The sequence below is a fragment of the Acomys russatus genome, chromosome 8, assembly GCF_903995435.1.
Source record: "Acomys russatus chromosome 8, mAcoRus1.1, whole genome shotgun sequence".
NCBI lineage: Eukaryota > Metazoa > Chordata > Mammalia > Rodentia > Muridae > Acomys > Acomys russatus.
Genome location: NC_067144.1, coordinates 54,433,451 through 54,459,994, shown reverse-complemented (window position 1 = coordinate 54,459,994; position 26,544 = coordinate 54,433,451). Strand labels below are relative to the sequence as shown.

The 26,544-nt window shown below is 37.5% G+C and overlaps 1 protein-coding gene and 1 non-coding gene across 2 annotated transcripts in view; one reads left to right on the top strand and one right to left on the bottom strand.

Annotated features, from left to right (window-relative positions):
* The window catches only part of Robo2 (roundabout guidance receptor 2), a 1,234,122-nt gene that overhangs the window by 504,100 nt on the left and 703,478 nt on the right, over positions 1-26,544 (top strand). The window lies entirely within an intron of this gene.
* LOC127193473 (small nucleolar RNA SNORA17) lies at positions 25,496-25,627 on the bottom strand. Its single transcript, XR_007831126.1, has one exon. It is a non-coding gene; the product is annotated as a small nucleolar RNA SNORA17 (small nucleolar RNA).

Sequence of the window (26,544 nt, the reverse complement as noted above, 5' to 3'; positions counted from 1 at the left end):
ACTCCTGTAAATGGCCTCTCACCCATGCTCAGGCAAAAGGCTCCAATTACACTGAATAGACCAGAAACAAAGAAACACAAAAGAAGATGTGAAAGTAAAACAGGGATCTGGGAGAAAATGTTCTGAATGGAAAAGGAGGAGGGTGAGAAAGGTGAATGAGGTGGCGATGAGTAAATTCATTAAATAAGTACCTGAAACTGTCATTAATATTAGTAAACTAACACAAATTACATGAAAAATTATAGAAATGGCCATTCTCATAAGAATTATTAATTCTTTAAATAATGAAGACAGTGAGAGATGGATTAATGTCTGACATCTTAAATGAGATGGCTACCGAACCCATGCAGTAGATTTAAAGCAAATAGTAAATGTGAGCATAGAAATTTACAGAGGATGCAGTGAGAATTGAATATGGACACAGGAGTTCCATTCAAAGCACTATGGTTGTTATCTTAGTCAGTGCTCTACTGCTGTGAAGAGCAGATGACAAGGCAACTCTAATAAACCAGGGCATTTAATCGGGCCTTGCTTTCAGTTTCAGACGTTTAGTCAATTATCATGAATTCAGGAAGCATGGCAGCACACAGGCAGACGTGATGCAGAAAAGTAGCTGAGACTTCTACATCTGGATCCACAGGCAAGAAGGAGACAGAGCCACTGTGCCTAGCTTGGCCTTCTGAACCCCAAATCCCTCCCTAAGTATCACTTCCTTCAACAAGACAACTTCTACTAATCTCTCTCACGTAGTGTCCACTCTCGTGAAGAAGCATTCAATCATATGTTCCTTTAGAGAGCATTTTTATTCAACCACCATAGTTACTATATTATTAGTGACTGAAGAATTAATACACTTAATAAAATAACATGGAAAGAGGTCAAACTTGGAGGTTATGATCGAGGAAGCAGTTAGAAATGGGTGCTGAGAATGACTCTTAGTCACATATACCACATGATATTTTTTCTCTCACAGTCCTGAGAATAGCCTCTACCTCATGTAAGAACTTGTTCATGGATAGCATTCTGTTCAATGACATAACAAACAAAGCATTTTATTAAATTCTTTCGGTGTTTAATATCTAATTAGCTACATAGTATATTAAGCCACCACACCTTCATTGTCTTTCAATGGCTGTGGTAGCAGATTGGATGAAGATGTAGCTGCCCTTCTTCGTGGAGTTTCATTTTGCTCTGATTTTGTCTAATACATACCTAATGAAAAGATTGATTCAGAATCCTTTGAGAGTGGTTGGAAAAAAAACCTGATATCCTTGATGATTTAGCATTAAGATCTCATTTTCTTTTTGGCTGTGAAAGAAAAACTTGCTCTCAGTTACTATATAAGGCAATTAGCCATCCTTCTCCAGACTCATGTTTGGATTCCAATGCCCTCTCTGCAATCTATGATTCCTAAAGTCAACAGAGACCAATCTCTGATGGCTGGCGAGACAGAATGCTGTAGCAGAGCAAAATCACAGACATGACTTTGAACTCTGTATTCCTCTTGAATAGTTCAAAATAGAGTTTCCATCAACATAAGAGAATAGGCGATGATGTGAAACTCCAACTTGGGAGCTGAGTGGCATCCTCATACAGTCTCTCTACCACCGACAGCACTTAGAAAGGTGATTTCAAAAAAAGGCTTCAGTCTGTAAATACCTGGATATTGTCTAGGCTCATTTGTAATCCTTTAAATGACCCTTTGTTTTTAATTTTCAACAAGGTGCTAACTTTTAATCATTTATATAATTTTAGAAAGATCAAACAGAGAGATGGGAGAATTTAAAGACAAAGGCATACTATTCAATTAAGGAAAGGAGTGGAAAATGAGAAAGTAAAAGCCACAAATAACAAAGTAGCAAGGATTTTTTCGTTTGTGTTAGAGAAGACATAATAAAATTTTAGGTAATCACAAGTTCAATAAAAGCAGGAAAGGAGGGAAGACTGGAGAGAGGTATCAGTGCAAAAATTAAATTACAATACAGATGTTGATATATTTTGCTGGCCGTATTTGAGGTTCAAAATGTTAAGAAATTTTAAGATGGATGTGGGAACCCAGGACACTGCAAGAATGATACCAATAGCATATACTAGAAAGAGACAGAAATGTGTACGGGGAGAGGTGATTAGTTTAATTTGATCAGAGAGTAACATGCTATTTTTGAGGAATATAAAGGTTCTGTTCTAAAATTCATGATTTATAAAATATGAGTTCCAGAGATATTTATGGACCTGGTGAAAGCCACCAAATAGCTCAAAGGCACATGGAGGATGCCAAGTAAAATATCTTGATTTATAGCATAACAAGACTTACCCTGAAAAGCTGGGCGTGGTGGCGCACGCCTTTAATCCCAGCACTCGGGAGGCAGAGGCAGGCGGATCGCTGTGAGTTCGAGGCCATCCTGATCTACAAAGTGAGTCCAGGATGGCCAAGGCTACACAGAGAAATCCTGTCTCAAAAAAAAAAAAAAAAAAGACTTACCCTGAAGTGTGAGTGAAAGACTGTAATGTAACGAAGACTACAAAGAGTAAGTTACAGAGATGGCACCCAGGCCTTGACAAGAGAGCTGCACTAAAGGAGAAGATTTAGGTGTCCTTTGCATAGAGACAATGTGTTTATCAGATTGGAACTCCACTAGAAAAGCAAAGCAAGGAGGGCAACACGATAGGTGGAAAGATTGGGTGATATTTTTAATTTGGAACTAAAAAAGATTAAGAAGAAATATTTTCCAGAAACACAACTGAAAGACAATAGAAAATTCCTGAATTTTATAATTTATTGAGAAATAGCTGATTTAGCAAACATTACCCAGGTAAGGAAAAAAAATTCACCTAAGGATAAAAAAATTATGTAATTCAGATTTTAAGATTCCAATAGTAAATGTAGCAATTTCTACCATTCTGGAATTAGGAAATGTAAAAAGAAAATTTTAAAAAACATGATTTAGTGATGATCGAGAAATTCATTCTAATGATAAACTATTTAATGAGTTTGTAGGAGGAAGATAATTTGGTTGTTTGTTAATAAGATGCAAGCTACTTTTATAATGAATCATTTTAATCAGTGATCTATCAGTTAATCATTGTTAATCAACATTTCATTCCTAAATAAGGACTTCATGATGAGGTGGACAAACTCAGCAGAGTTGCATGGCTAATAAGCAGATGTCAGGTTTTTGTTTTTCTTTTTTAAACACTTCATTACTAAGGTCTACAGTAGTCATAGATTTGCACAAGAGTATGTATAAGTTTTCAAATTCCAGCAGCATCTTCAGCGAAGTCTGGCATTCCGCAGAAAAGCTTGACCACTGTTGGTCTGTAGTTCCTCCAAGAACAAGATACAGGAATAAATTGAGTCATTCTTTATCTAGGGTAGGAAAGTGAAAAATCTCTGGGAAACATCTATCTCTGTTGAATGTGTTTTACATGGTCTTCTTATTAATAAAATGATGTTGTTTAAATCAGACCTTTAATGTCATGAGATTCTGGAATACCTAAATATAACCAAAGTCCTGTGAGCATACTCTTTGATGCGTAGCAGTTAGGACCTTTGCATTTGGTGTCATTGTACTGTATTGTATTGTATTGTATTGTATCGTATCATATCTTATTGCATTGAATTGCATTGCAATTTATTGTATTGAGTGTCATATTGTTAATGCTGAGTAGATAATATCACATCCAGGATCCTGGCAAACTTGACCATCTGTAATCCAGATGTAGTGTGTCTTCACCTATTAGAATAGCTTCAGCAACAACCTCAGGCCTACTAAAGGAAATATGGAATTTTGCCACATGCAAAATAGTTTAAATGGCATGGAGGGTTTGTAGTTGAACTCCTCATATGTACATTTCTTCCACAGCCTGACTTTTTGCTTAGTTTTCTGGGCTTGATCTTGGGAATAAGAAACCTGACAAGTTTCAGATAGTGTTCAAAGTCTTTAATCTTGTGCTATTAAATAGGCGTTCTAAGTGATTTACAATATTTGTATCTTATATTGAACAAAGAAGTGTATTGTAGACAAAAATGTAAAAGGTGATATGACTTTCAAAGATAGTTGTTTCAAAGGAACTGTATCATTGCAGTTTGTAATTACAGACACAAAGATCATGGGTATTTGAACATTTATCAGCCTTTATTTATCAGATCAATTTCTAGATCTGGAAAAGATTTGCAAGGATTTGAGTCAAGCAAAAGTCTTTGCCCTGAATTTCAAAATAAAAGACATACTTGAAAGGAATAAATAAATAAATATAAGAGAGCTGACCATGGTGTTTTCTACCTTTGTGTATAAGACAATCAATTACTCATGAGATTTGCTTCCCTCTGTCCCTGAAAATACTCAGCAGTATATAAAAATCCAAGTTCTCAATTGAAGATGATTTTAATTAAAATAAGACAGTAGCATGCTCTAAATGTACTCATAAAATATTCATATATTATTAGTCAACAGTTTAAAGAGAAGAAATGAAACTGGAATGTGTAGAATAAAATTAACACTGGAGGGAATTTTACGGCAATTGTTAATGTCACTGACAGATATCTCATTAAATATAATATGTTCAACATAATAAAAGCATCCAACTATAGGCAAATTCCTCAATACCATATTTTACACAAATCAACAGGGTACTTATTTAGGAGACTCTTTAAAGAGCTGAATAAATAAACATGGCTCATTGTTAGTGCTGGCAGTCTTACTGGTCAAAGTTTAGGACTTAGAAAAGCTTTAAACAATTCCTAACAGGAAATATGAACACACTGACTCTTTTAAGCATAGTAATAGCTCATTAATAAAACTGTGCCTGCAGCACCTGAACATATGCATTTGTGAGGATTCAATGGTTTTATTTTTAAGGCAGTTCTTATGTTTAAAAAACATTATTTTTTTTGAAATATTAACCTTCATTGATCCTTAGCCAAAGAACTTGAAATTAAAATTCCATAAAATGTATTAATCTGCAGATAATATAAACCTGAGACTTGGAACATATTTATTGAATTTGGATTATTTCCCTTGGATTTTTATAATCACATAAATATGTCTGTTATTGTTTAATTCATGATTTTTTGTGAAAATTAAAGAATAATTTAGTGTACAAACAATACTTCCTTCCCTCATTAAAAAGTACTGTTCCTTTTGCCTTTAGAAAACATTAAAATGGTGGCTAGAGACAAATCGTAATTTAGTTCGAAATTTGTACTTTTAAATGATGGAAGGTAACCATTTTCAAATTAGTAAAATTAATGAACTGGCAAAAAACATGTAAATATTCTTTGTCATTCTATGCATGATAGCTTTGAGTTGCCTTTCACCATCTTGCTAATAAATACACTCTTCAGATTTCTGTTTTGTTCTTCTTGTTTCTTATAATTCTCTGTAATGGACCTAATCACAGAGGGAAAGAAAGCAAAGTTTTGTTTTTAAGTGGGGATGGAGTTGATTGAGGGCCTCACTAGATTGCTCAAACTGGCCTCCAATTTGGCATGATCTTGTCTCAGTCTCTAGTTGCTGAAATTAGACAGTAAACTTGGTGATCTGTCTTTAGTGAGAAAAATGCTTTTAACGATACTCAGGCAATGAACTGCAAAGTATATACATTCAAAAGATAAGCAACAAACAAAAAAGATATGCATAATAATCTTTAATGTCATAGTATATGACATTATGAACTAAACATTTGAAATTATCACATAGCTGAAGTGCAGCCAAAATATTTAAAAGCCTTTCCCATACAAAGTACCAAAGACTAAGAAACCAAATAACATTTAATTTAAAGAATAAAAAAAGTGGTTGTAGGGGTCAAACTAAATTATTATATTTCAAACAAAAACACCTGCTAGCCATGAGAAGCTGAGCATTTTCATGTGATGCTGAGGAGAGAGAAAGTGTATCTCAACATAGACAGATGGTTTTGATAGCAGCTAGTGCAACACACATGCTAGTGCACAGCTGGATTCATACACTAAAGAGGTGAATGCTTCCAGAGATTACATACATAAGTGGATAGGAGGTCTTGAATGCAACTATAAATTTAATGTCCTCTCTCTCTCTCTCTCTCTCTCTCTCTCTCTCTCTCTCTCTCTCTCTCTCTCTCTCTCCCTCCCTCCCTCCCCCCTCTCTCCCTCCCTCATATTACTTCTCTCTTCTTCCATCCTTCTCTATACCCTCTCATTCTTTTCTGTCTCTAGTTTCTCAAAGGAGAGAAACTCACAGCTGATGTAACCATGAAAAACAGACCCAGTTCAAATAAATCTACATTATGTATTTGGAAAAAAACAATATGTGTTATATTAAGATGAGTTTCTGTGATAATCAGAAGTAGCCAAGCTGCCCTTGGCAAATATATATATATATATGTGTGTGTGTGTGTGTGTGTGTGTGTGTGTGTGTGTGTGTGTGTAAATTTACCAGGATTAATACAATGCATATATAAATAGATGAGTATTTCATAGGTCAATTATCTATTTACAGTGCAAAACATAACACTCAATGTGTCTTCATATATTTTAAAGTCCCTATCACAACATAGATCAGAAAGACACTTCATTCTGTGCCACTGAATAAACAGGCTTTTTTATGTATCCATTTCACAGAAGTACCCAGAATAGATTTATAACTCATTATTGGCAAATACAGTAAAGTGTAAAAGTAAATTGGAAGGTTTCTTTTCCTTAAAAAAAAAAAAACCAACATACTATGTAATGAAGCATTTCACTTTTGCTGTGCTGTATCTTGTAATATCAGAACTATGGTGGCTGAGATAGGAAAATTATTAGCTCAGTGTTTCTGTGGGTTGTAAATTGAGCTCAAAGCATTCTGAAACTACAGAGTCAGATCTTCTCTCCTAAAACAAAGGTCTGGGCATGTATCTCAGTGGGAGAGAACAAAACTATTGGTTTGGCCACCAGCACCACATACAAAAGTTAGAGAATAAAAAAACTTTCAGAACCTATTCCATGAGAAGATGTGGACATGTGGAGGGAGCTGGAGAGATTTCAAAGCAGTCAGGAGCACCTACTGCTCTGTAGGGGACCTGCCTTTGGTTCTCAGCAACTACATAACACCCATTCCAAGTGATCTGACACATTCTTTTAGCCTCCAATGGCACCCGCACTCTGTAGACTTAAAGCCAGCCAGACACACATAAATACATATTTATAAAACATCATCTAAATGTTGTGGACTCTGGCAAATAAAACCATCTATACTTGAGGAGTCAACCTTTCTTTTTATTTGTGACTTTTAAAGCAAATGTTTAGTCTGGTTCCTCTCGGCTGGAAATATGAGGTTCTCATTAAATTTGACTTATTCAATAGTGCAGAGAAGCAACTGATTTCATTGTGAAACTATATTTATACTAAAGAATTCCTGTGATATGAAGATTTGCTATATAATCTTCCATAAAGGATCTAGCAAGAATTGCTTTATTTAAGTATCAGATATGTTAATAGTAACAAGAAATCAGATATGACCTCTTTGGTGAGAGCATAGATAATCTTAAAACCACACTCAATCATTGTGGAATGTACATAAGTTATGTTGCAGATACCTGGAGCATGCTTAATTGCATTACTTTAAAGGTGAATTTGTACAAATATTTAAATGTGGAGGAACATCTCCTAAGGGGATACCAATGAATGATAGCCAAGGAAATTGAAAACTCCTTTAAAAAACCAACAGCAAGCAGCTCCCAACTTTTACTCAAAATGCTGGAGGTAAACTCTCCAAGTCCAATTGAATCATGTTACATTTTCAGTGTTTCTAAAATTATAATCAGATGATTCTGTGGGGATATTTTCTTCTTTTTTCTTTTTTTTTCTGAGCTTTAAATAATTTTTAATTTATTATAACTTATTCATATTACCTCCAGAAGGTTCTCCCCTCACTCGTTCCCATCCTCCCTTCCTCTTCCTCTGTATTCCCCTCCCCTAGACCTCTGACAGAAGAGGACATCCTCCCCTACCATATGACCATAGCCTATCAAGTGTATCGGGATAGCCTGCTTCCTCTTCCTCTGTGTGCCCACCGGGCCTCCCCACCACGGAGAAGTGATCAAATCTGGGGCACCAGAGTTCAATTCATAGGTAGCCAGCACTCACCCTACAACCATAGAGAATGAGCTGTCCATTGGCTAGATCTCAACATGTGGTATAGGTTCACTGTTCACTATATGAATTGCCTTTGGTTGGTGCAACAGTTTGTTCAGGCCCCCCTGTGTCCAGATCTTAGGGCTTTGTGAGGTTCCTGAAACTTCTGGGTCCTTCCATCTCTCCATTCTTCCATACCACTCCCACCTCTACAGTCAGAGTCAAGCAGAGAGTCCCAGTATCTGTACATATCCCCTGCTGATTGGAATCTCTCAGAGGATACCTATGTTGGGCTAGTGTCCACTTATAAGTGAGTATATACCATGCCTATCTTTCTGGGTCTGAGGTACCTCACTCAGGATGATCTTTTATAGTTCCATCCATTTGCCTGCAAATTTCAAAATTTCCTTGTTTTTAATAGCTGAGTAGTATTCTACTGTGTAAATGTACCACAGTTTCTTTATCTATATTTCAATTGAGGGACAACTAGGTTATTTTCAGATTCTGGCTATTACAACTAAAGCTGCTATGAACATAGTTGAGCAAATGTCCTTGTTGTATGGTGGAGAATCTTTTGGGTATGTACCCGGGAGTGGTATAGCTGAGTCTTCAGGTAGCACTACTAGCAAGTTTCTGTGAAAGAGCCAGATTGAGTTCCAAGCTGCTTGTACTAGTTTGCACCCTCACTGGCAATGGAGGAGTGTTCCTCTTTCTCCGCATCCTCGCCAGCATGTGCTGTCGCTTGAAATTTTGATCTCAGCCACTCTGAAGTGTGTAAGATGGAATCTCAGAGTTGTTTTGATTTGCATTTCCCTTATAACTAAGGATGTTTCTTTGGGTGTTTCTTGCCCATTCAGTGTTCTTCTGTTGAGGCTTCTCTGTTTATATCTGTACCTCATTTTTAATTAGACTATTTGGTTTGGTGATGTTTAATTTCTTGAGTTCTTTATATAATAAAAACGGCATGGTATTAGCACAGAAACAGGCTTGTTGATCATTGGAATAGAAGTGAAGACCCAAAAATAAACCCACACACCTATGGGCGCTTGATTTTTGATCAAGAAGCCAAATCCATACAATGGAAATAAGATAACATCTTCAACCAATGGTGTAGGTCTATCTGATGGTCAACATATAGAAAAATGCAAATAGATCTATATTTATCATCCTGCACAAAACTCAATTCCAAGTGAATTAAAGACCTAAACATGGAACCAGACACACTATATCTGTTAGAAGAAAAAGTGGGGAAGAACTCTGAACTCATTGGCACAGGAGAGAACTTCTTGAACAGAACACCAACAGCTCAGGCTCTAAGGTCAACAATTTATAATGAGACCTCATGAAACTGATGAGCTCCTGTAAGGCAAAGGACACTGTCAAAAGAACAAAAAGACAACCTACAGACTGGAAGAAGATCTTCACCAACCCCATATCTGACAAAGGGCTAATATCTTTTCTGAACTTTTGTGCTTCAAAAATAATCATTCTTTAAGGGCTAGAAAAAAATGTCCTATCTCCTGGACAGTCAATTTCTATGTCAAACATTTCAGAGCCTAGGATGCAGCTAATAAAGGTGCAATATTAAAATGTCAAACATGTGCAAACCTGCTTCTTCCTCTCTGTCTCCAAAGCCTCTGCTGAGCACTATACTGATCTGTTTAGGCCTCTGTCCATTGCTCCCTTTTTTCCTCACTTGCTTTTTCAAGGCTGAACTTTGTGAGGGAAAGTAAATTTCCAAAGCAGTCTTCGGTATGGAAATAACCTGTTTATAGGACAACAGAAGCCTTATGTGAGTTGATATGACAGCTGATCCCTTTTCTCATTTCTTTCCAATTCCAGAAAGCATTTCACTAAGTATTCAGCTGTAGTTTTCTACTTTGGGGAAGAGCTTATTATTCTTAGAGAGTTTTAGGTTCAACTATGAGTAACACTAAAGAAGATTTTTAAATTTTCTCACGTCTTGCTATGCTAACAAGATGTTAAGAAGGAAGAGGAACAGATTTGGGTGAGCAAGTCCTGCCAATCTCTAATGTATTGAGAAGATGTTTGGTGTTTGAAGGTCAAGTGTGGGTAAGGTTTTTATGATCAGTGGAGCTAGAAAACATTCTGTAAAATAAGTCTTAGATGTTTATAATAATATCTATTTCCAGTTATAGTTAGTGTTTAAAGTGAGATAAATGACAAATAGTATCACAAAGCATGTGCCAGTATGGGAAAAGCAACATAAGGAAGTGCTTTCATAACAGCATTGAGTCAACTACATAGTGGGGTGCAAATCTCAGTAGCAACAATTGCTTTGATATTGTTTTTAAATCCAAAGTGCTATAGTACGTGAGCTGATTATGTTTTTAATGACCCTTTGCATGTGATGCTGAAGTGGACACTGCTTGTCTAGTTGACACCCATTAGCTAATGAAAAATAATTTGGGGTTATTTTCACTTCTTGGAGCTAAAAATAAGAAAAGAAGAGAGGAAATGTGGATGTGTCTTCACTAAGGTCCCATATGTTTATACTTTATGTACATTAAATTTAATATTACTGTGTCTCTTGGTGTATCATTGGAGTTATTATTTTCTTAATAATAAGGCAAGCCAAGAGAAAAGCAACCATCAAGCAGGAATTGAGAAGGGCAGTATGGTGTCAAGTCTCCAGTATTGAGCTATCCTTCCTAAATGTTCTTTTCCTAGTCTAGAATGACAGATAACAGCCTTAAATGATTTGGCCTTAACTCTTTTAACAACTATTTTTTAGTGTCCTTTCTCAACAAAGTACTGGATATTTGGGGTGAATTTATTATATAAAAACAGCCTCATACATAAACAAATAACAGTGAGTTTAATAATTTATAGGAGTGTAGCTTGCTAAGAGTGTCTAAGAAGGCTGTAGGTCTAATCTGTAAGGACAATCCTGTGCAAAGGATATTTACCACTTCAGATAACATCTGAAGCTGGAATGAATGTTAACAAGGGGAATCAAAAAGTGAGTTTGAAGAATGTCAGGCTATGTACCACACATCTATTGTCACCTTGGATACTTTCGCCTGCACAAATACTCTCTCCCTCATCTCTTACTAAACAGAAACTTCTCTAAAGCTTCTGGGCTTTGTCGGTAAATTGTGCATCTTGAATGCAGTGCTATTCTCACAGGTGTACTGAGAGTCTCTGAAGAGCCCTTTCCTTGTCCAAAGAACCTCTAAAATGTTCTGAAAAATGTCCACACCTATGACAGTATGAGAACAGAATGGAGAATTTTGGCTAACTCTGAACAATTAAAAAAGTAAAAAAATCACACATGTCTTGCACAAAGAGAGAGCCTAAGATGCTGGTTCTTTTCATTATTATTTTACACTCTGTGGATCAGTAGATTAATTAGCTGATGATTAGTTTTATGAATAGGTATGCAGGGGGTGTGTATGTGTGTGTGTGTGTGTGTGTGTGTGTGTGTGTGTGTGTGTTTGTAGCTTAAGATGTTGGGAAGAAAAGCAAGCACCCAGCTACTGTACTAGGTGCAACTGGGACCTGTGCCATGGAGTTTATGTGAGAAGAGTGGGGATAAATATTGGTTTGGGTTCAATAGATGTTTTTAAACAAGTCAATCGCTATTCAGTCTATCTGATTATTCTACTTTTGTCTCTGTGTGTGTGTGTGTGTGTGTGTGTGTGTGCATGTGTGTGTGTGTGTGTGTGTTTCAAACACATTTCTTACTTTCTCTCAAACAAAATGCTCCAATAGGTAAATTATGAGTGACAGTGTAACTGGCCTCAATCTTGGCTCAATATCAGCCTGCTAACATGTCAGTTATTGGAGAACGAGTGATGATTGATTAGTTTCATGTTCACATTATTCTGATTTAGAGATATTTTTAAGCATCACAATTTCAAGTATAGTTCCATTATACCCAAGTCAATATCCGGAACAATTTCAACCCCCAACTCTCATTGCCACATGTGAGAAAATGCACAAACGTTACAGTAACATGCCTTAATATTTTTCCCTCAGTTGACATTAGTTCCTAAAGGGATTCATTATCAATATGAATCAACTAAAAATTGATCTTTTATAAACAGGAAAGTCCATTACCTATACAATAATGTACAGGTAGGAATAATAAAACTAGTTTTTTCTCTTACAATTCATATCAGATAATTTACATATAATATATATTTTTACTTCCTTAGAAACATTACTTTGTGTTCTTTATGGCAGGGCATATATAAAAACTAAGGATCAATATCCCAAAATGGAAAATGTTAGGTATTGAGAAAATAGATTTACCTAAATGGTTGATTTGAGACAATTCCGTGAACATAAGACAACATCTGTACCCTTTGTATATGCTCATTTAAGTTTTATTTGTTTGTTTTTATTGCTGAGAATATTTTAAGAGGATTGACACACAAATTTATAAATCTGCAACTATTATTTATACTATAAAACAAATGGTGGATGATTGTGAATCTATGTCATAAACATCAAAACTCTCCTTATCAGGAATTATGCGCAAACTTCCCCACATCCATTAGCCCCTCCCCTTTGCTTGTCTTCCCTAATTACAGAAGAATAGTTCCTGTATTGCAAAAACAAAAAAAAAATCAATCAATTGTAGGAGTATGTAGTTTGACTTACAAGAAGGAACACATACAAGTTGGTTAAAAATAAATAAGAAGTTCAGAACAGTCACACTGAAATCGATCAGATTGATCAGTTGTATATTAGAGGGAAGAATTATAGTAATATAGTGTTATAATTTTTAAACTTGAGATATAATCTTTTATGTGTTGTCAAAACAATGCATATCATTTCTTAAATAGAACACATTTTCTGTACATTGATGTGATTTTGTTTTGAGTTTTCATCCTAGGCAGAAAGCACCGTCAGAATTAAAGTGACTGTCTCATTTTAATGATTTTGTTAAACATGTGTCTTTTATCATTTCATCAAGCCTATGGATTTTATATTTCCTTTAAATAATTCAGCAATGTAAATACTGGATTTGCAGATAAAAATTCAATTAGCACTTCAAAAGAGACAAATTAACTCTCCTTTTGATAGCGGCTGTTATTCCGATTTACAAAGTAAAGCAGTAGAAAAAAATAAAATCTTACCTATCACTTTGCTGGGAAATAAAAAAGCACTAGCTCTACCCAGCAGGATCATTTTCTAACTAAAACTATGCTGTTGTTTTTCTGTTTTCCTTAAAAACTGTTATGAAGAATTTTAGAGTTGTAGTTAGATGTTATTGTTGCCAATGCTTATTTCATAATAATTCATAATAAAATATGAAAAGGTGAACACATCAATATTTTCTATAGCATTCTTTCTTGTATGTTTAAAGGTATAAACAAACAATTAAAAGGTAGAGTGGAGTAGTAGGCAGTAGAAATATTCTGACCCCAGTGTTTTCAATAAAACACTGACTGATTGTGCTGCTGAGACCCCAACTTGGGATCCCTGATAGAAGGGTTGAGAAGGCACAGCCAAAGACTCTGGGAATCAGGCAAGAGCGAGAAACATATATCTAACCCCCGCGCCCACCCCAAAACTACCCAGTGTCCCGTTGGTTCCCCGGCTGCAAGCTGTTGCTGTGTCTCTATCTCCTTGGCTCCTGTCTCAGCACCCAATGTGACATTATCAGTCTCCAGGTGTCCTGGCAGGTCCCTGAAGCCCAGGCATGCATGCATGGTATTAGCAACAGGCCTTGTTCCTTCTCAACAGCAGACCTTGCTCCTCCTACATGACTGACTAAAATTGCCCTACCTTTTAACTGTCACAATGGGTAGACAATTTGAAACAATGCGGTAAAGTATTGATCTTTACCTAGTGTCAGATCCTCCAACAGTCCAGTCTCCTGTACTATACCATTGCTAACAATGATGAAAATAAGACCAATTGTTTTGTCATTCCTAAATTATATACTATATTTAGGAGACAACAAATCCTGCTATAAATTAATGTTTGAGACTTCATAAGAAGAATGATAACATTATTTACCAATAAAACAGAACAACACTAATTGGATTATCACTGGGTGTTTTTCAAACTTGAATAATTTATATATTTCATTTTTTTTAAGACTGAAAAATTCCTGAAGTCAAAGCCAACATCTTCCTTTCTTAGTGATAAAATCCCCTGTATCATAGTTACATTTTTTTTTTCCAATTTGACTCAAGCCTATAAATATATTGGAATGTGGCAGCTCAGTAGATGAATTCTCTCCATCAGACTGGCCTGTGTGGGCATGACTATTGGGCATTTTCTTGATTGCTGGTTGATTTGGGGAGCTGTGCCCATGGTGGGTGGTGTCATCAAGGGTCATGAGCAGAGTAAGGGTAGCTGGGATAAGCTGGAAAGAAATTCAATAAGCCACACTCCTCTGGGGTCTCTACTTTGGTTCTTGCCTTTAGATTTCTGCCTCTCTTCCCTGGCTTCTCTTATAACCAGCTAGAATGAAAATTGTTAGCAGAGAGTGTAATATCACTGTAATGGACCAGCCCATGTTGTGTTTTTGAGCGGACTGACTGAATGCTAAATTCAAGTATTGAGAGATTGGGAGATGGAATTATTGAAAGAGGTGCAGGTTATGAAGGTAGAGTTTGTGAAGTCTCCGAAGGAAAAAAATACTTTATCAGAGATGATTTTATGATTCTTTCAATGAAGAATCTATGGAAAAGACAATTTTGCTTTAGGGACCAATAGATGACTGGTTAGCTGGAGCTGAAAAAAGCAAAGAGGATTAATAGGAGACTAGCATCATTAAGGTAAGTTTTCTCAGAAGTCTACATCTGGGCCAGCATACAGAAGCTGTGCTACTAAGGTTGCAAAAGTTGTATCTCAAGCTGGCAGCCAAACTTGATAATGTGTAAGAATCTCCCAACATGATTCAAAAGCATGAATGATTCATAGAAAATAACTGAGTCTTGACACCATGAGAGGCCGTGATAGGCACCGGTAAGGGTGTAGCCTCCTTTGCAGTAGAAAACCCAGAATTGGCACAGATCCCAAGGAGAAGCTGAGGCTGGGCACTGTTTAGCAGACTGAGGCTAGAAGAGACAATTAGTGCAGACTCAGTTACAGTAAACTATATTGGAATTGCCAGGATTTGGGGATGACCCCCTGGGATAATCATAGATATGTTGCTGTCGGCGCCGCACCGTCCAGCGGAAATAAGACACCGACAACCAGACTTCTTCTCTAGATCTTTACTCAGGATTTTGCTAAGCAGGAATGGCCCCGAAGGAGGGAAGGACAGAGCTTAAGTAACAACCAAGTACCAATCAGCTTTTGCCAGGTGCTAACTCCTCATAGGTCAAAGTCAGAGCAAGGCCGCTCGTCACAAGATTGTCCGTTACCCCTGGACAGCCCTTCACCATATGAGGACTTGTTTATCCTGGAGAGCACTCGCCAGCGGGAAGGCGGAAGGCGGAAACCGGTGCCATGTCAGGGCACGGCACTTCGCAGCTCTCCACATGTTGCAGAGCAGGTCGAGCCTATGAGAGGGACTGTATGCTAGGGATAGCACAGCTTGGCAGATGTGACTGGTGGAGACCTTTGGAGCCCAGAAGATTGTGAGTCCAAGATAATGGACACAGGAGGTTTTTCTTTGTTTTGTTTTGTTTTAATACTGCCAGATTTGGGGTTTGCTTTGATCTGGTTGTAACTTAGTTCTCTCTCTTGATTAGGAAAGCATTTGGTTTGTTTTTGATTCTGCACTGAGGTTCCAGTATGTTGTAGTATTAATACTCTTCTGTCAGACAATGTGCAGCCCTCAGTATGTGTGTCTGTGTGTCTATCCTTTCTTCGTTGCTACCCTAGTCAGATTTCCAGTATCAAGCCAAGCTACTTACAGCATCCTTGGTTAAATGGAACCATATGAGAAAGACAGAGACTTTTCATGATTAACAACTACATTAACTGGATAAATTGAGCTTACTTAGCAAAAATAAACTTCAATGGCTTAAAAACTCTATACAGACATGGTTTTTTGAAATAATTCTTATCGGTGTGGCTCAGGTTTGCATGATAACTCTCTTCCTAACTATCACTCAGCACCGTGTTTTCTCAAAGGTCTGTTGCATCATTCTTCAGGACAATATTGCCATCTGTATGGCAAAGCAGTGTCGCTTAAACGTAGGACTAGCTCAAGAGGAGAAAGAACATGTCACAGAGACATATGTGATCTCTCAAGTAGCAGAGAAGGACATGGCATGCCACTTCTGCAGATGATCAATTTTTAGGAGTGTGCTCACATGCTACACATAATAACAGAGGACAAGGCAGTATATACAGACAGACTTACATGCCTAAATATAATATTATTGATAGGAATGCCATAAATGTATTCTAAGTACTACTATTTTGTTTTCAGACTCCATTTAGTCACAGGGAGAAACTGAGTTCAAGGTACCAGGGTCTAGGGGAGCTGGGGACTTTGCAATAGATGCACAGCTTCTGTTGTAAGGGAACACTTGTTTGTGTCCAGGCATCTTAGGAGCAAATTATAAGGAGACAATTGTCTGAGTCTGCACATTACAAGGACAGCTTCTCCATCTTGCTGACAGAGTCAGCTAAGTTCATGTTCTCAGGTCCAGGAACCTACTCCTATCCTGATTGATGGAAAATGCCTTGCTCAATACTTTATATCAAAATGTGATTGGATATTGCTATAGCCCATCCCTTTATGGCTTCATCCTTTGAATATGTTGTGCAGCCTCCACTCAGCATCATAGTTCAGCTCTCGAATCTGTTCTCCAGCCCAGATTGATCACAATAAAATTTTGTCATCTTCATTGACCTGGTGTTTGAGTTTTTAAGTGGAACACACAACACACATGCGCACAAACACACACATGGAGAAAGAAAGAGAGAGAGAGAGAGAGAGAGAGAGAGAGAGAGAGAAAGAGAGAGAGAGAGACAGAGAGAGAGGGACAAAGAGGAGAGAGAGGAGAGAGGAGAGGAGAGAGAGAGAGAGAGAGAGAGAGAGAGAGAGAGAAAGAGAGAGAATTCAGGTATTCATGGAGAGCTGAGAGTTGAAGCAAACCGATTTCTTTTCCTTATCCCTTCCTGTTACACTTACCTTCATTATTTTCCAAATAATTAAACTCATTCTTTGTAACCTAATAATTTGAGTTTATCCATCAAAGTCCATTCCGGAGAACAAAGCTTCTCTAGTGGTATGAGCATCAATACCATAATAATTGTTGTGCAATGAAAGATACAAGGAGTGATGGGGAAATGTGAGCAGATACCAGGAGCCGTGAAAAGAGAACAGCAAAGCAGTAAAGAATTGCATTTGGAAGAGCACAGTACCTACCTGCTCTCCTGAGTCTCAATGCTGAGGTCTATACTGCGTTAGAGTACAGTCGAGCTACTGGATGGTTAGACCATTGGAGTCATGGAATAGGCTATTCACTAGTTGACCAATTAAACTCTCTGGAAAGTATCTCACAAGCGGTGCTGGAAAATTTGATAAGACGTAATCACTAATTGGTGCTCTAGTCCAATGGGAGTCAGTCACTAGGAACCAGAGTTATAAGCTGAAACGAGACAAACATGGGAGTCCCTTCCCCCATCTATGCACGCAGCACCCTCTGACCACCATTCCTACCAGTAAAAGAGATATAGTTACAGGTCTAGTTCCTATGTCACCAAGCAGGAAAGAGAAGATGGATGGGAGACCAGAGAGTAAATAGTTGCTGTCTAGAACAATGGACATACTCTGAATAATGCTGCACTATGTGTGTGTTGTTCCGCTCTAATAAGGTTCTTCCTTTTAGAACCACATGGGATGAAAGTGTCATACTTCTTTCATAATAAATAAACAAAAGCTCAAAATGTTTTTATTCTGTATTTCACATTCATTATGCCCATGCCTCTTCCTGTTTCCCACAGTGTGTCAATGCCCTCAATAAGTTTCTCACTTTTCCATTTAGTAATCATGAAAGAACATTTTGTCAGTTCGTTGAACTATAATGGAAGTCCATCCGCTTTTAGTAAGAGCTAAAACAATATTTAGATTCCACCCTTCTCTCTTTGTTTCCCCGCGATCCAGTGTATATTCTGGAGCTGGCTTGTGACTGTGTCTCATGACCCTGTCATTATCAGTGTGAGCAGTGAGAAAAAGAAGCATCAAGCTGCAGATGTGGTTCTGCAGCCATCTGGCTCTTTCGGGAGGTAATTTACTTACCTAAGAATAATCGCATGCATATGGGTGTCCCTTCCCTTAATGAAACAGAGTCGTAAAACTGTTCACACTCATTCCTTTGAATTAAAAAAAGTGTTTCTTCCATGATACTGGTCTTTTACTAATATTCATATTGGATTAGAGGAAACACAGCAGTTCCTACATATCCTAGCAAATACACACACACACACACACACACACACTCACACACACAAATCTGCTGATGAGATTTATTATATTTTTTTTTATCAAATACCTTTTTTCAGATAAACTTAGTCAGCAACTTTAGGTGTTCATCTATGTGTTTCAATAGTTATAATAGTGACACATTTTTCTTTCTTTCTTTTTTTTTTATTCTTTTAAAATATTTATTTATTTATTTATTTTTACTTTTATTGAATGTCTATGATTTACACGTCATGCACCAAAATCTCTCTCCTCTACCCAGTAAAACAAAACAAACAGACAAACGAAAAGTCTTATCCCAGAAGCTGTAGTGTATCACGCAGTATAGTCTTTTGTCCACATATGTTTGCTTTCAAATGTTCATTGTTATGAGTCATGGGTCTGGTTGGAGGCCTACTCTAGCGTTACCAATGGGACTGCTGTCGGATATCCCGTTGTTGCTGTATGTCAAGGAGATTCTTAATATTTGAATCTGCAGGTCCAGCCCCTTCATGTGTTCCAGCAGGTCGTACATGGGGTAGATGTTCGGGTGAGGTCCACTCAGAGCCCTGGATCAGGGCGTGCTCCTGTGTCCTCAGGGCAGGGCCATCTCTCCTGCTCCCATGTCTCTTGATGGTAAATATAGCACCAGCTTTCATAAGCCCAACTCCACTTATTTGTCAGCGTAGTGACACATTTTTGAAGTATCAGTTTAAAGCATGGATGCCAAACATTTTTTTTAATGTACAGTGTTCTGGAAAGTAGATTTCTAATAACCACCAACCATCTATGAGCATTTCTAGCTGCCTGTCAGCCTGCCAGCACTGGAAATTTGAATTTTTTAATCATTAACATTGCAAAGTACTGTGTAGAAAGATTCATGGAAGACACACATTAGACCCTCGTCCATCATCTTTTCCCTCCTTGTTGGGTTGGACTGTGTAAGACAACTTAATGTGGGGTGGACAGGTAGAGTGCTGCCTGCTGCTACAGAGGCATGATAGCAGTAACCATATGAGCCTGATTCCCTTTCTGAAATCAGCAGACTAACTGATTAGTCACTGAGTCATAATTATCTGGTGCTATGAGTCAGATATGGATAGTGACTGCTCAGCGATGCCCTCATGTATGCCAGGACTTCAAATGGTGGAGAGCTTGAGGGGCCATATGAGCCTAGATCGATGCATTTGGGACCCTTCATGGCAAGGATCACGCTATAGGATGAGCTGATTTCTAAATCTTAAGATCAAATATATGCCACTTGTTAAATACTTAGCACAAGAGAGTGTGCTAAAATAAAAGCAATCTGATGAGTGAAATTTAAGTTAAAAAGAAACTATTGATTGTATGCTGGTGTCTATAATTTTACCTGACTCACTTTTATCCTAAATTACAAAAGGATGCTCCTTTATATTTTTAGCTTCTCTGAGTGTTTTCAAATAGCTTAGAAGTAAGAGCAAAACAGAGAAACAGCTGTCCCTTGTTATTTTGTTTCCTGAATACAAATAGTCTTAAATTGCTGTAAATGGAACGTCTGGAATGAATTCAAACACAGGCTGTTTAAACACACTCAGGCTGATGTTTGTATGTGGAGCCTTTGTGAAGGGCAGTGCTAGAAAAGACTACACATTAACTTGTCGAACATGACAATCTAGGCCTACAGCTTCCCTTCTGTTTGTTAGGTAGAGTCAAACTGGTATCACCCACACACTTTTGAGACAGTAAATCACAGGTGCTGGGATCCCAAGCCGTCGGGACTGGGGCATGAAGTCCTGGGGCATTTGGGTGGTGATTTCACTCTAGTTCCTCGTAGGCAGACAAAAATTCCTACAACATAGATATTTAATTTAGTTCAATCAGGCATTAAATATTTTAATGTCAGGAATATTAATAGAAGCCTACATCTAATCTTTTCACTTTCCTTCTAACTTCTTCCCATTAGCTATGTAAAAATGTGGTCTACATATCAGTCAATGAAGTTTTGACTTGTTTTCTATACATAGCCGAATAGTATAAGGTGAGTCCTATTCCCAGGGCACTTATAAATCGAGCTTTAGTGAGCAAATTTGTTGAATATTTGGAATTCTAAAGTTAGATTAACTTACTTTTGCGTATTTGAAGAAACAGTGTAAGGAAAATTTAAGAAACATAATGGACATGAGAAGGTCATATCTAGAGACAGTCATAAATAAGTCCTTGGTGTCCAGCATCGTAGTCCAATGTTTTATCATAAAACCATTTCATAGTTCAGTGTGGGGATTTCCTCCTGTAATGTTTCCAGTCCAGGCAAAGGAAGTCATTCAGACGTCCCCCAAGTGTCATCATCACACAATTGCATAATATTACTGATTATTTTCCTGCTTGATTTACACACAAGACATTGTTCAGACCATAGTGTGGGAAAATAGGAAGAGAGTTAAGCTCAGGGATTTGAAGGAAATGATGCTGTGGTTTTACTACCACAGAGACAGCTTTGAGGTCACAAAGGGACACTAGCATCCAAGTAGAAGGTTAGTCCAAGACCGAGTATAATTAAGAAATCACATTAATGAACAAAATAATAATAAGCCATGAGTTTAAAAATCATTAAATATTATATACAAGATATATATATATATATATATAAAACATATATGTGTCTTTTGTATACAACATATACATATACATATATACATATATATATATACACAAAAAGAACCAATAGTTCTTTCACTCACCATAGACACAAACAAGCAAATATCACGGAACTGAATCATACAATGTGTGTGTGTGTGTGTGTGTGTGTGTGTGTGTAGCTATAAAAATATACCAGCTCTACTCTCTGTATTGGAGATGTGAGTTATTACCTTGATATTGATATTTAAGGCTTTGGATAAGTGAGTGATACTCTGAAAATCTTAACATTGTCCACACTGTGCTTAGTAGGATTCATAAAATTAACAGACAAAGTTTTTATCTTGTATTTGAATGACAGCTGGTAGGTACTCAAAGTGAATTTTAGTTACTTTTATCCTCTTTGTAATTATATAGTAATAAATAATTTGATAATTTAATCTAGCATTTAAATTAATTTATTAACATCTAATTTATATTATTCTTTAAGTACATGTAAATATGTACTTAGTACATATATGTGTGTGTATATTTACTATTCATATCTCCCAAAAACATTTTCATTCTCCAGCAGTAAAAGAGAACAAAGTCTAAATAAAAATTGTAAACAAAACAAAATGATAAGAACATGGATGTTACAGTGAAAGATAGAAGGAACATTGGAATAATTAGTCATAAATTATGTTCTTAGATTTATTGTTGTGGTTTTTTGGAAAATTTCTTCTGAAATTTTTAAACACTGTTCATATTATACTAATTTTCACAATAAAAATGCACTTTACTGGAAAATATTTTCCATATAACTGACATAAATTATGACTAACAGAATCCATTTATATATATAGTTTGTGCATTCCTTATGCTCTGTAATATAGTTAACACTTCTGTGGTTGAATTGCTTGCATTATATCTCACATTGGTATCCCTGTCAAAATGAAATGGAGAGGTTTTTTTTGATATATTTACTCTCAAAAAATACCATTCCTTTGTAAAAATATTTTTCCCTTTTTGGAAACTCACTCTCAACCACAGATTCTCGGTATTTAACTTTTTCTGGCCATGTTTCATCGTAAGTCAGTCTTTGTTTAAGCTGGATTTTACCATTCACCTTGTTCCTTTTGTCTTCTCATCCCTTTACAGACCCACGTGAATGCCTCTTCCCCTTAATCATTTCCTGTTTTTCACTCTTAAGAGCCCAAACTCACGTTTTCCATATTTGAATGTGTTTCCCCTCACAGTTAGTTAGCAGCCAGATTCAATATTTATTTTGTTCATCAGTGGGGAAAAATGTCTTCTCAACAATGTTACTCTGTGTTTAACCCAATCTTTTGTTCTCAAGCCTTGTCATAACTCACCACTGTGCACCAGTTAGCAGTTAGCATCTCTACTTCCTCTTAGAAAATGCTCCCGTGTGGGTCATGCACAATCTTCCCCCCTATTGTTTCTTCTGTGTCTTCTTTCTGTTCTGCTTTATTTTTGTGTCTCTTTTTCCATAGTGACTATTTTAATTAATTAATTAGTTAATTTTTCTCTCCCTACTGAAGTCTCCCCTCCTTCCAGATCTTTCCCCCCAACATCTCCCTTCTCCCTCAGGTCCGCTCTGCCTCCTCTTCCCTTCAGAAACGAACAGGTTTCCCAGGGATATCAATGAAACATGGCATAAGATGTTACAATAAGGTTCACAATAGGCTGCGTGAGGCAACCCAATAGGAGGAAAGAGTCCAAAGAAAAGCAGGCCAAAGAGTGAGAGACAACTTCAACTCCCACTGTTAGGAGTCCCACAAGAGCACCAAGTTACACAACTGTAATATATATGCAGAAGGAATCATTTTTTTCAATTTTCAATATTTTTTATTTCATATTACACACACACAGACACATACACATACATATATTACTACAGGAAGAAGAACCACAAAACAATAAGGAAATCAGGAATTATATAAATGTTATATTCATAGTGTTTTGGCTATTTGTATTGGGCCGCTTTGAAGAAAACATCTTTCTTTTCTTGGTGTGTCTATAATTTTGAAAGAACCATCTTTATTCTCTGGATATTATTTCCTTACTTTTGCTCTCCTGCTTGGGAAGCCCCAGACACATATGGCAGGATTTTCCAGCTTAACTCCCACTCAGCCTTATATATGCGTTTCTTTGGTTTTTACTTTCTTAATTACTCTTAGAAATACTGCTGCATCCATATAACCGCCAGTCACTGCAATATTCTTTTATCACTTGTACTCCCTCCTGCCAGACTGCAGTCCTACCAGTGTCACTTCCATTAGCATAATAATTAAATGATAGGAAACTTTAGAAAGGAGACCTAAATTAGGGGTTCATGGTTTTAAAGTGTAGGCCCTTGGTCATCTAGATGTGCGGCTTAGTGTGCTATAGAGGGGCCACTGAGTCAGGACAGGTTCACATGACAGAAGAATCTACACCTCCCTCAACTGGGAAGCAAAGGAAGGAAAGCGGAGGTGCCAGGACCCTAAATTCCCTTTTGTGGCTGTACCACCAGTGAACTCCCACACTTCCACTGGTTCCAATTTCTCAGGGTTCTATAGGAGCAGCAGAGATGAAGGGACACATTTCATCTCACAATTTGTAGATTCTGGATGCAAACTGTATCCCTTGTAATCCCTATATGTCATTTTTTGTTGAAACTGTCAGTTTGGTTCATAATGCAATCCCTTTTCTAGATAATCTTTACCTGTCCAGTTTTCTGCAGCATGGTCTTTCTCTTGCGCAAAATTTGATGTCTCCTCCGACACACACACACTAAAAGGGCTGATCTTCTTTGCTTTTCACATATGAAAATAAAATACTTATAGCTATTTCCACAATGTGGACTTTATCATATCTCACATTCTCTAAGCAGTTATATGTTCTTGTCGTTATTGAGGAGGTTTCTATTCTCTGTGAATTTATGTCTATTACTTGTTATTCATTCTTCAATATAGTTAAAACTGTAAGTTAGAAACATGTGTCACATCCCCAATAGAATTATTTCCTTCCTAACTCTAGGTCTAAAATTCTTTTGAGTTCATTTTTGTGTAACTACTGCATGGCTCACATAACATCTAGAATGATAGGCATCCTGGACCAAAAGCATCCTAACTAATCAGTCAGAGATCATCTACATTTTGTTTTGTTTGATTCTTATTATTAATTTTAGTCATAGCTCTGCTTTAGGCTATATAGGTGAACAGCAAATTGAACATTTTCAAGTGAAAACTCGTTTCATTCCTTACTGAGTCTAACCATCTATTTAAAGAACTTTGAACACACATTTGCTGATGTACTCTCATCGCTAAGAGAAGTTTAGCACCTAAACAATATGATTATGGAAATTACTAAAATAGCAAGAGATGTGAATTTGTACAGGGTTATATTTTTAGCTATAGCATTACGTAACCGTTATTTTCAAGAGAAAAAGTTGAGGCTGGGTTTTTGTTTTTAACTTTTCATTGGTTCTTTGTGAATTTCACATCTTAAACCATGCACCTCAAACCCACTCGTCTCCCAGTCTCCTTGCACCTCCTCTCCATCCTTGCAGCCTTCCCCCACCCCGGGAAAAATAATCTTGCTGTCGGAGGTGTAGGGTGTCACAGTATGTCCCACAGTTTACCCTTTTGTCCACAGCTTTTTCTTGCAAATGTTCATTGCAATGATATGACTCCTATATCTGACAGGAGGCCTCTGGGTCTTGCAACTCTATCAACAAGGGAGCCTCACTGGGACTCCTCTATGAAATCCTGTTGTTACTCTGCGGCGTGGAGATTCTGTAGTTTCACATCTGTAGGACTGGCCCCTTCACGCACTCCACAGCTCATCAATGAGATAGATGTTGGAGTAGGCCAATTCAAAGCCCTGGATCTGGACCTGAGATGTATATGATCTGGTAAACCCACCTGCTCCCCAGCTCTCACGCCCACAAGGCTGGCTTACTGTGCTTCCCCATACTCCCACACCCTTCACCCATCCTGGAACCTGGGAAAGCCCTACTGTGCTGTTCAGGCAAGTTTCAGGGCCGCTCTTCCGCTCTCAAGACCCCAGGGCCAAGTCTCCCCATGCCAGTGGATGGTGAGGGGACAAAAGGGTATCACTCTGTCATCGTGCCAACACAGCTGGCTGGGGATGGGACTATGTCCCCTGCAGACTTGCTTTCAGGGCCAGCTGTCCCATGTTACCCAGTTGTTCACAGCACTAAGGATTTAACATATCCCCAGGCAGAAGCCCAGACCAGGAATAATCTACATGTTAACAGATCCTGGCTGCTGCAGGGCCTCAGACCCAGATGTGGCCCCTAGTGGCAGCACAAGCCATGAGCCCACCACTGCAGCTGCGGTCCCAAGTCTCTCGCTTGATCCCTGTTCTGGGTCCCTTCCATGCCTGCCTCACACCGGAGTGGTGGTCATCTCAGGCTCACCTTTTTTTCAGGCAATGTTAGGATACTAATCATTTGAAGGTTCATAGGTCAGAACACTTGAGCATTGACATAGCCTCTCTCCTCTCTGTCACCTACTGATGCACTGTGACACAGAAGCCACACCTGCAAGGCCTCTAGGGGCAGGCAAGTCTTACTGTTTTAAGCTACATTATGCTCATCTGATACTGAACATACCAGATTCTATACCTTACTATTATCATCTTATTAGCTGGACGTGATGGCACACGCCTTTAATTCCAGCACTCAGGGAGGCAGAGGCAGGGGATTGCTGTGACTTCGAGGCCAGGCTGATCTACAAAGCAGGTCAAGGACAGCCATGGCTACACAGAGAGACCCTGTCTGGAAAAAAACAGAAAAAAGAAGGGAGCAGGGAAATTCATCTACGTGAAAGACTCCATTTTAACAAGTTGTGACAGGTTTCATACTTATAAATGTGAATCATCTATTTTTAGCCTTTTGAATATATATTTCTATACCAGGTAAGCATAATTAATGTCTTCTCAAAGTATTTTCTTAAGCCAGCAAACCCAAGACAAACTACTGTTATGATACTTCATATTGCATCTAATTAAAACCCCAACATTAATTAGTGGGCACACCAGCAGAGTTCTTGGATCATATACCTCCAATACTTAAGATTTCTCTAGGCAAAATCAATGTTGAGCCAAACGTGTGAGCTTGGAACTGACTTTGTAGCCAGGGGTTAGTCAGTATTACTAGAATTTGTCAGAATAGAAATAAGTACTTACTTTATAAAAAACAGTCAAAGTAATCCATAAAACAGAAGGTGTGGGCTGAGCTCAGCTTCTTGGATATTGCCTAATCACTGTACACGGGGAAAAGGGTAAAATGAATAAAAAAAAAAAAGTCTAGGAAGACAAGTGTCATGATGACCAATAAGATTAATTAATAATATTGACTTCATTTAATGCTTTCACCCTGAAATGTTCTATATAATACTGTAAAGAAATTTAACACAAATCAATGAATTAATTAAAACACTTCCCTGTTATATTCAAAGAAAAGTTAAGACTTATCGAA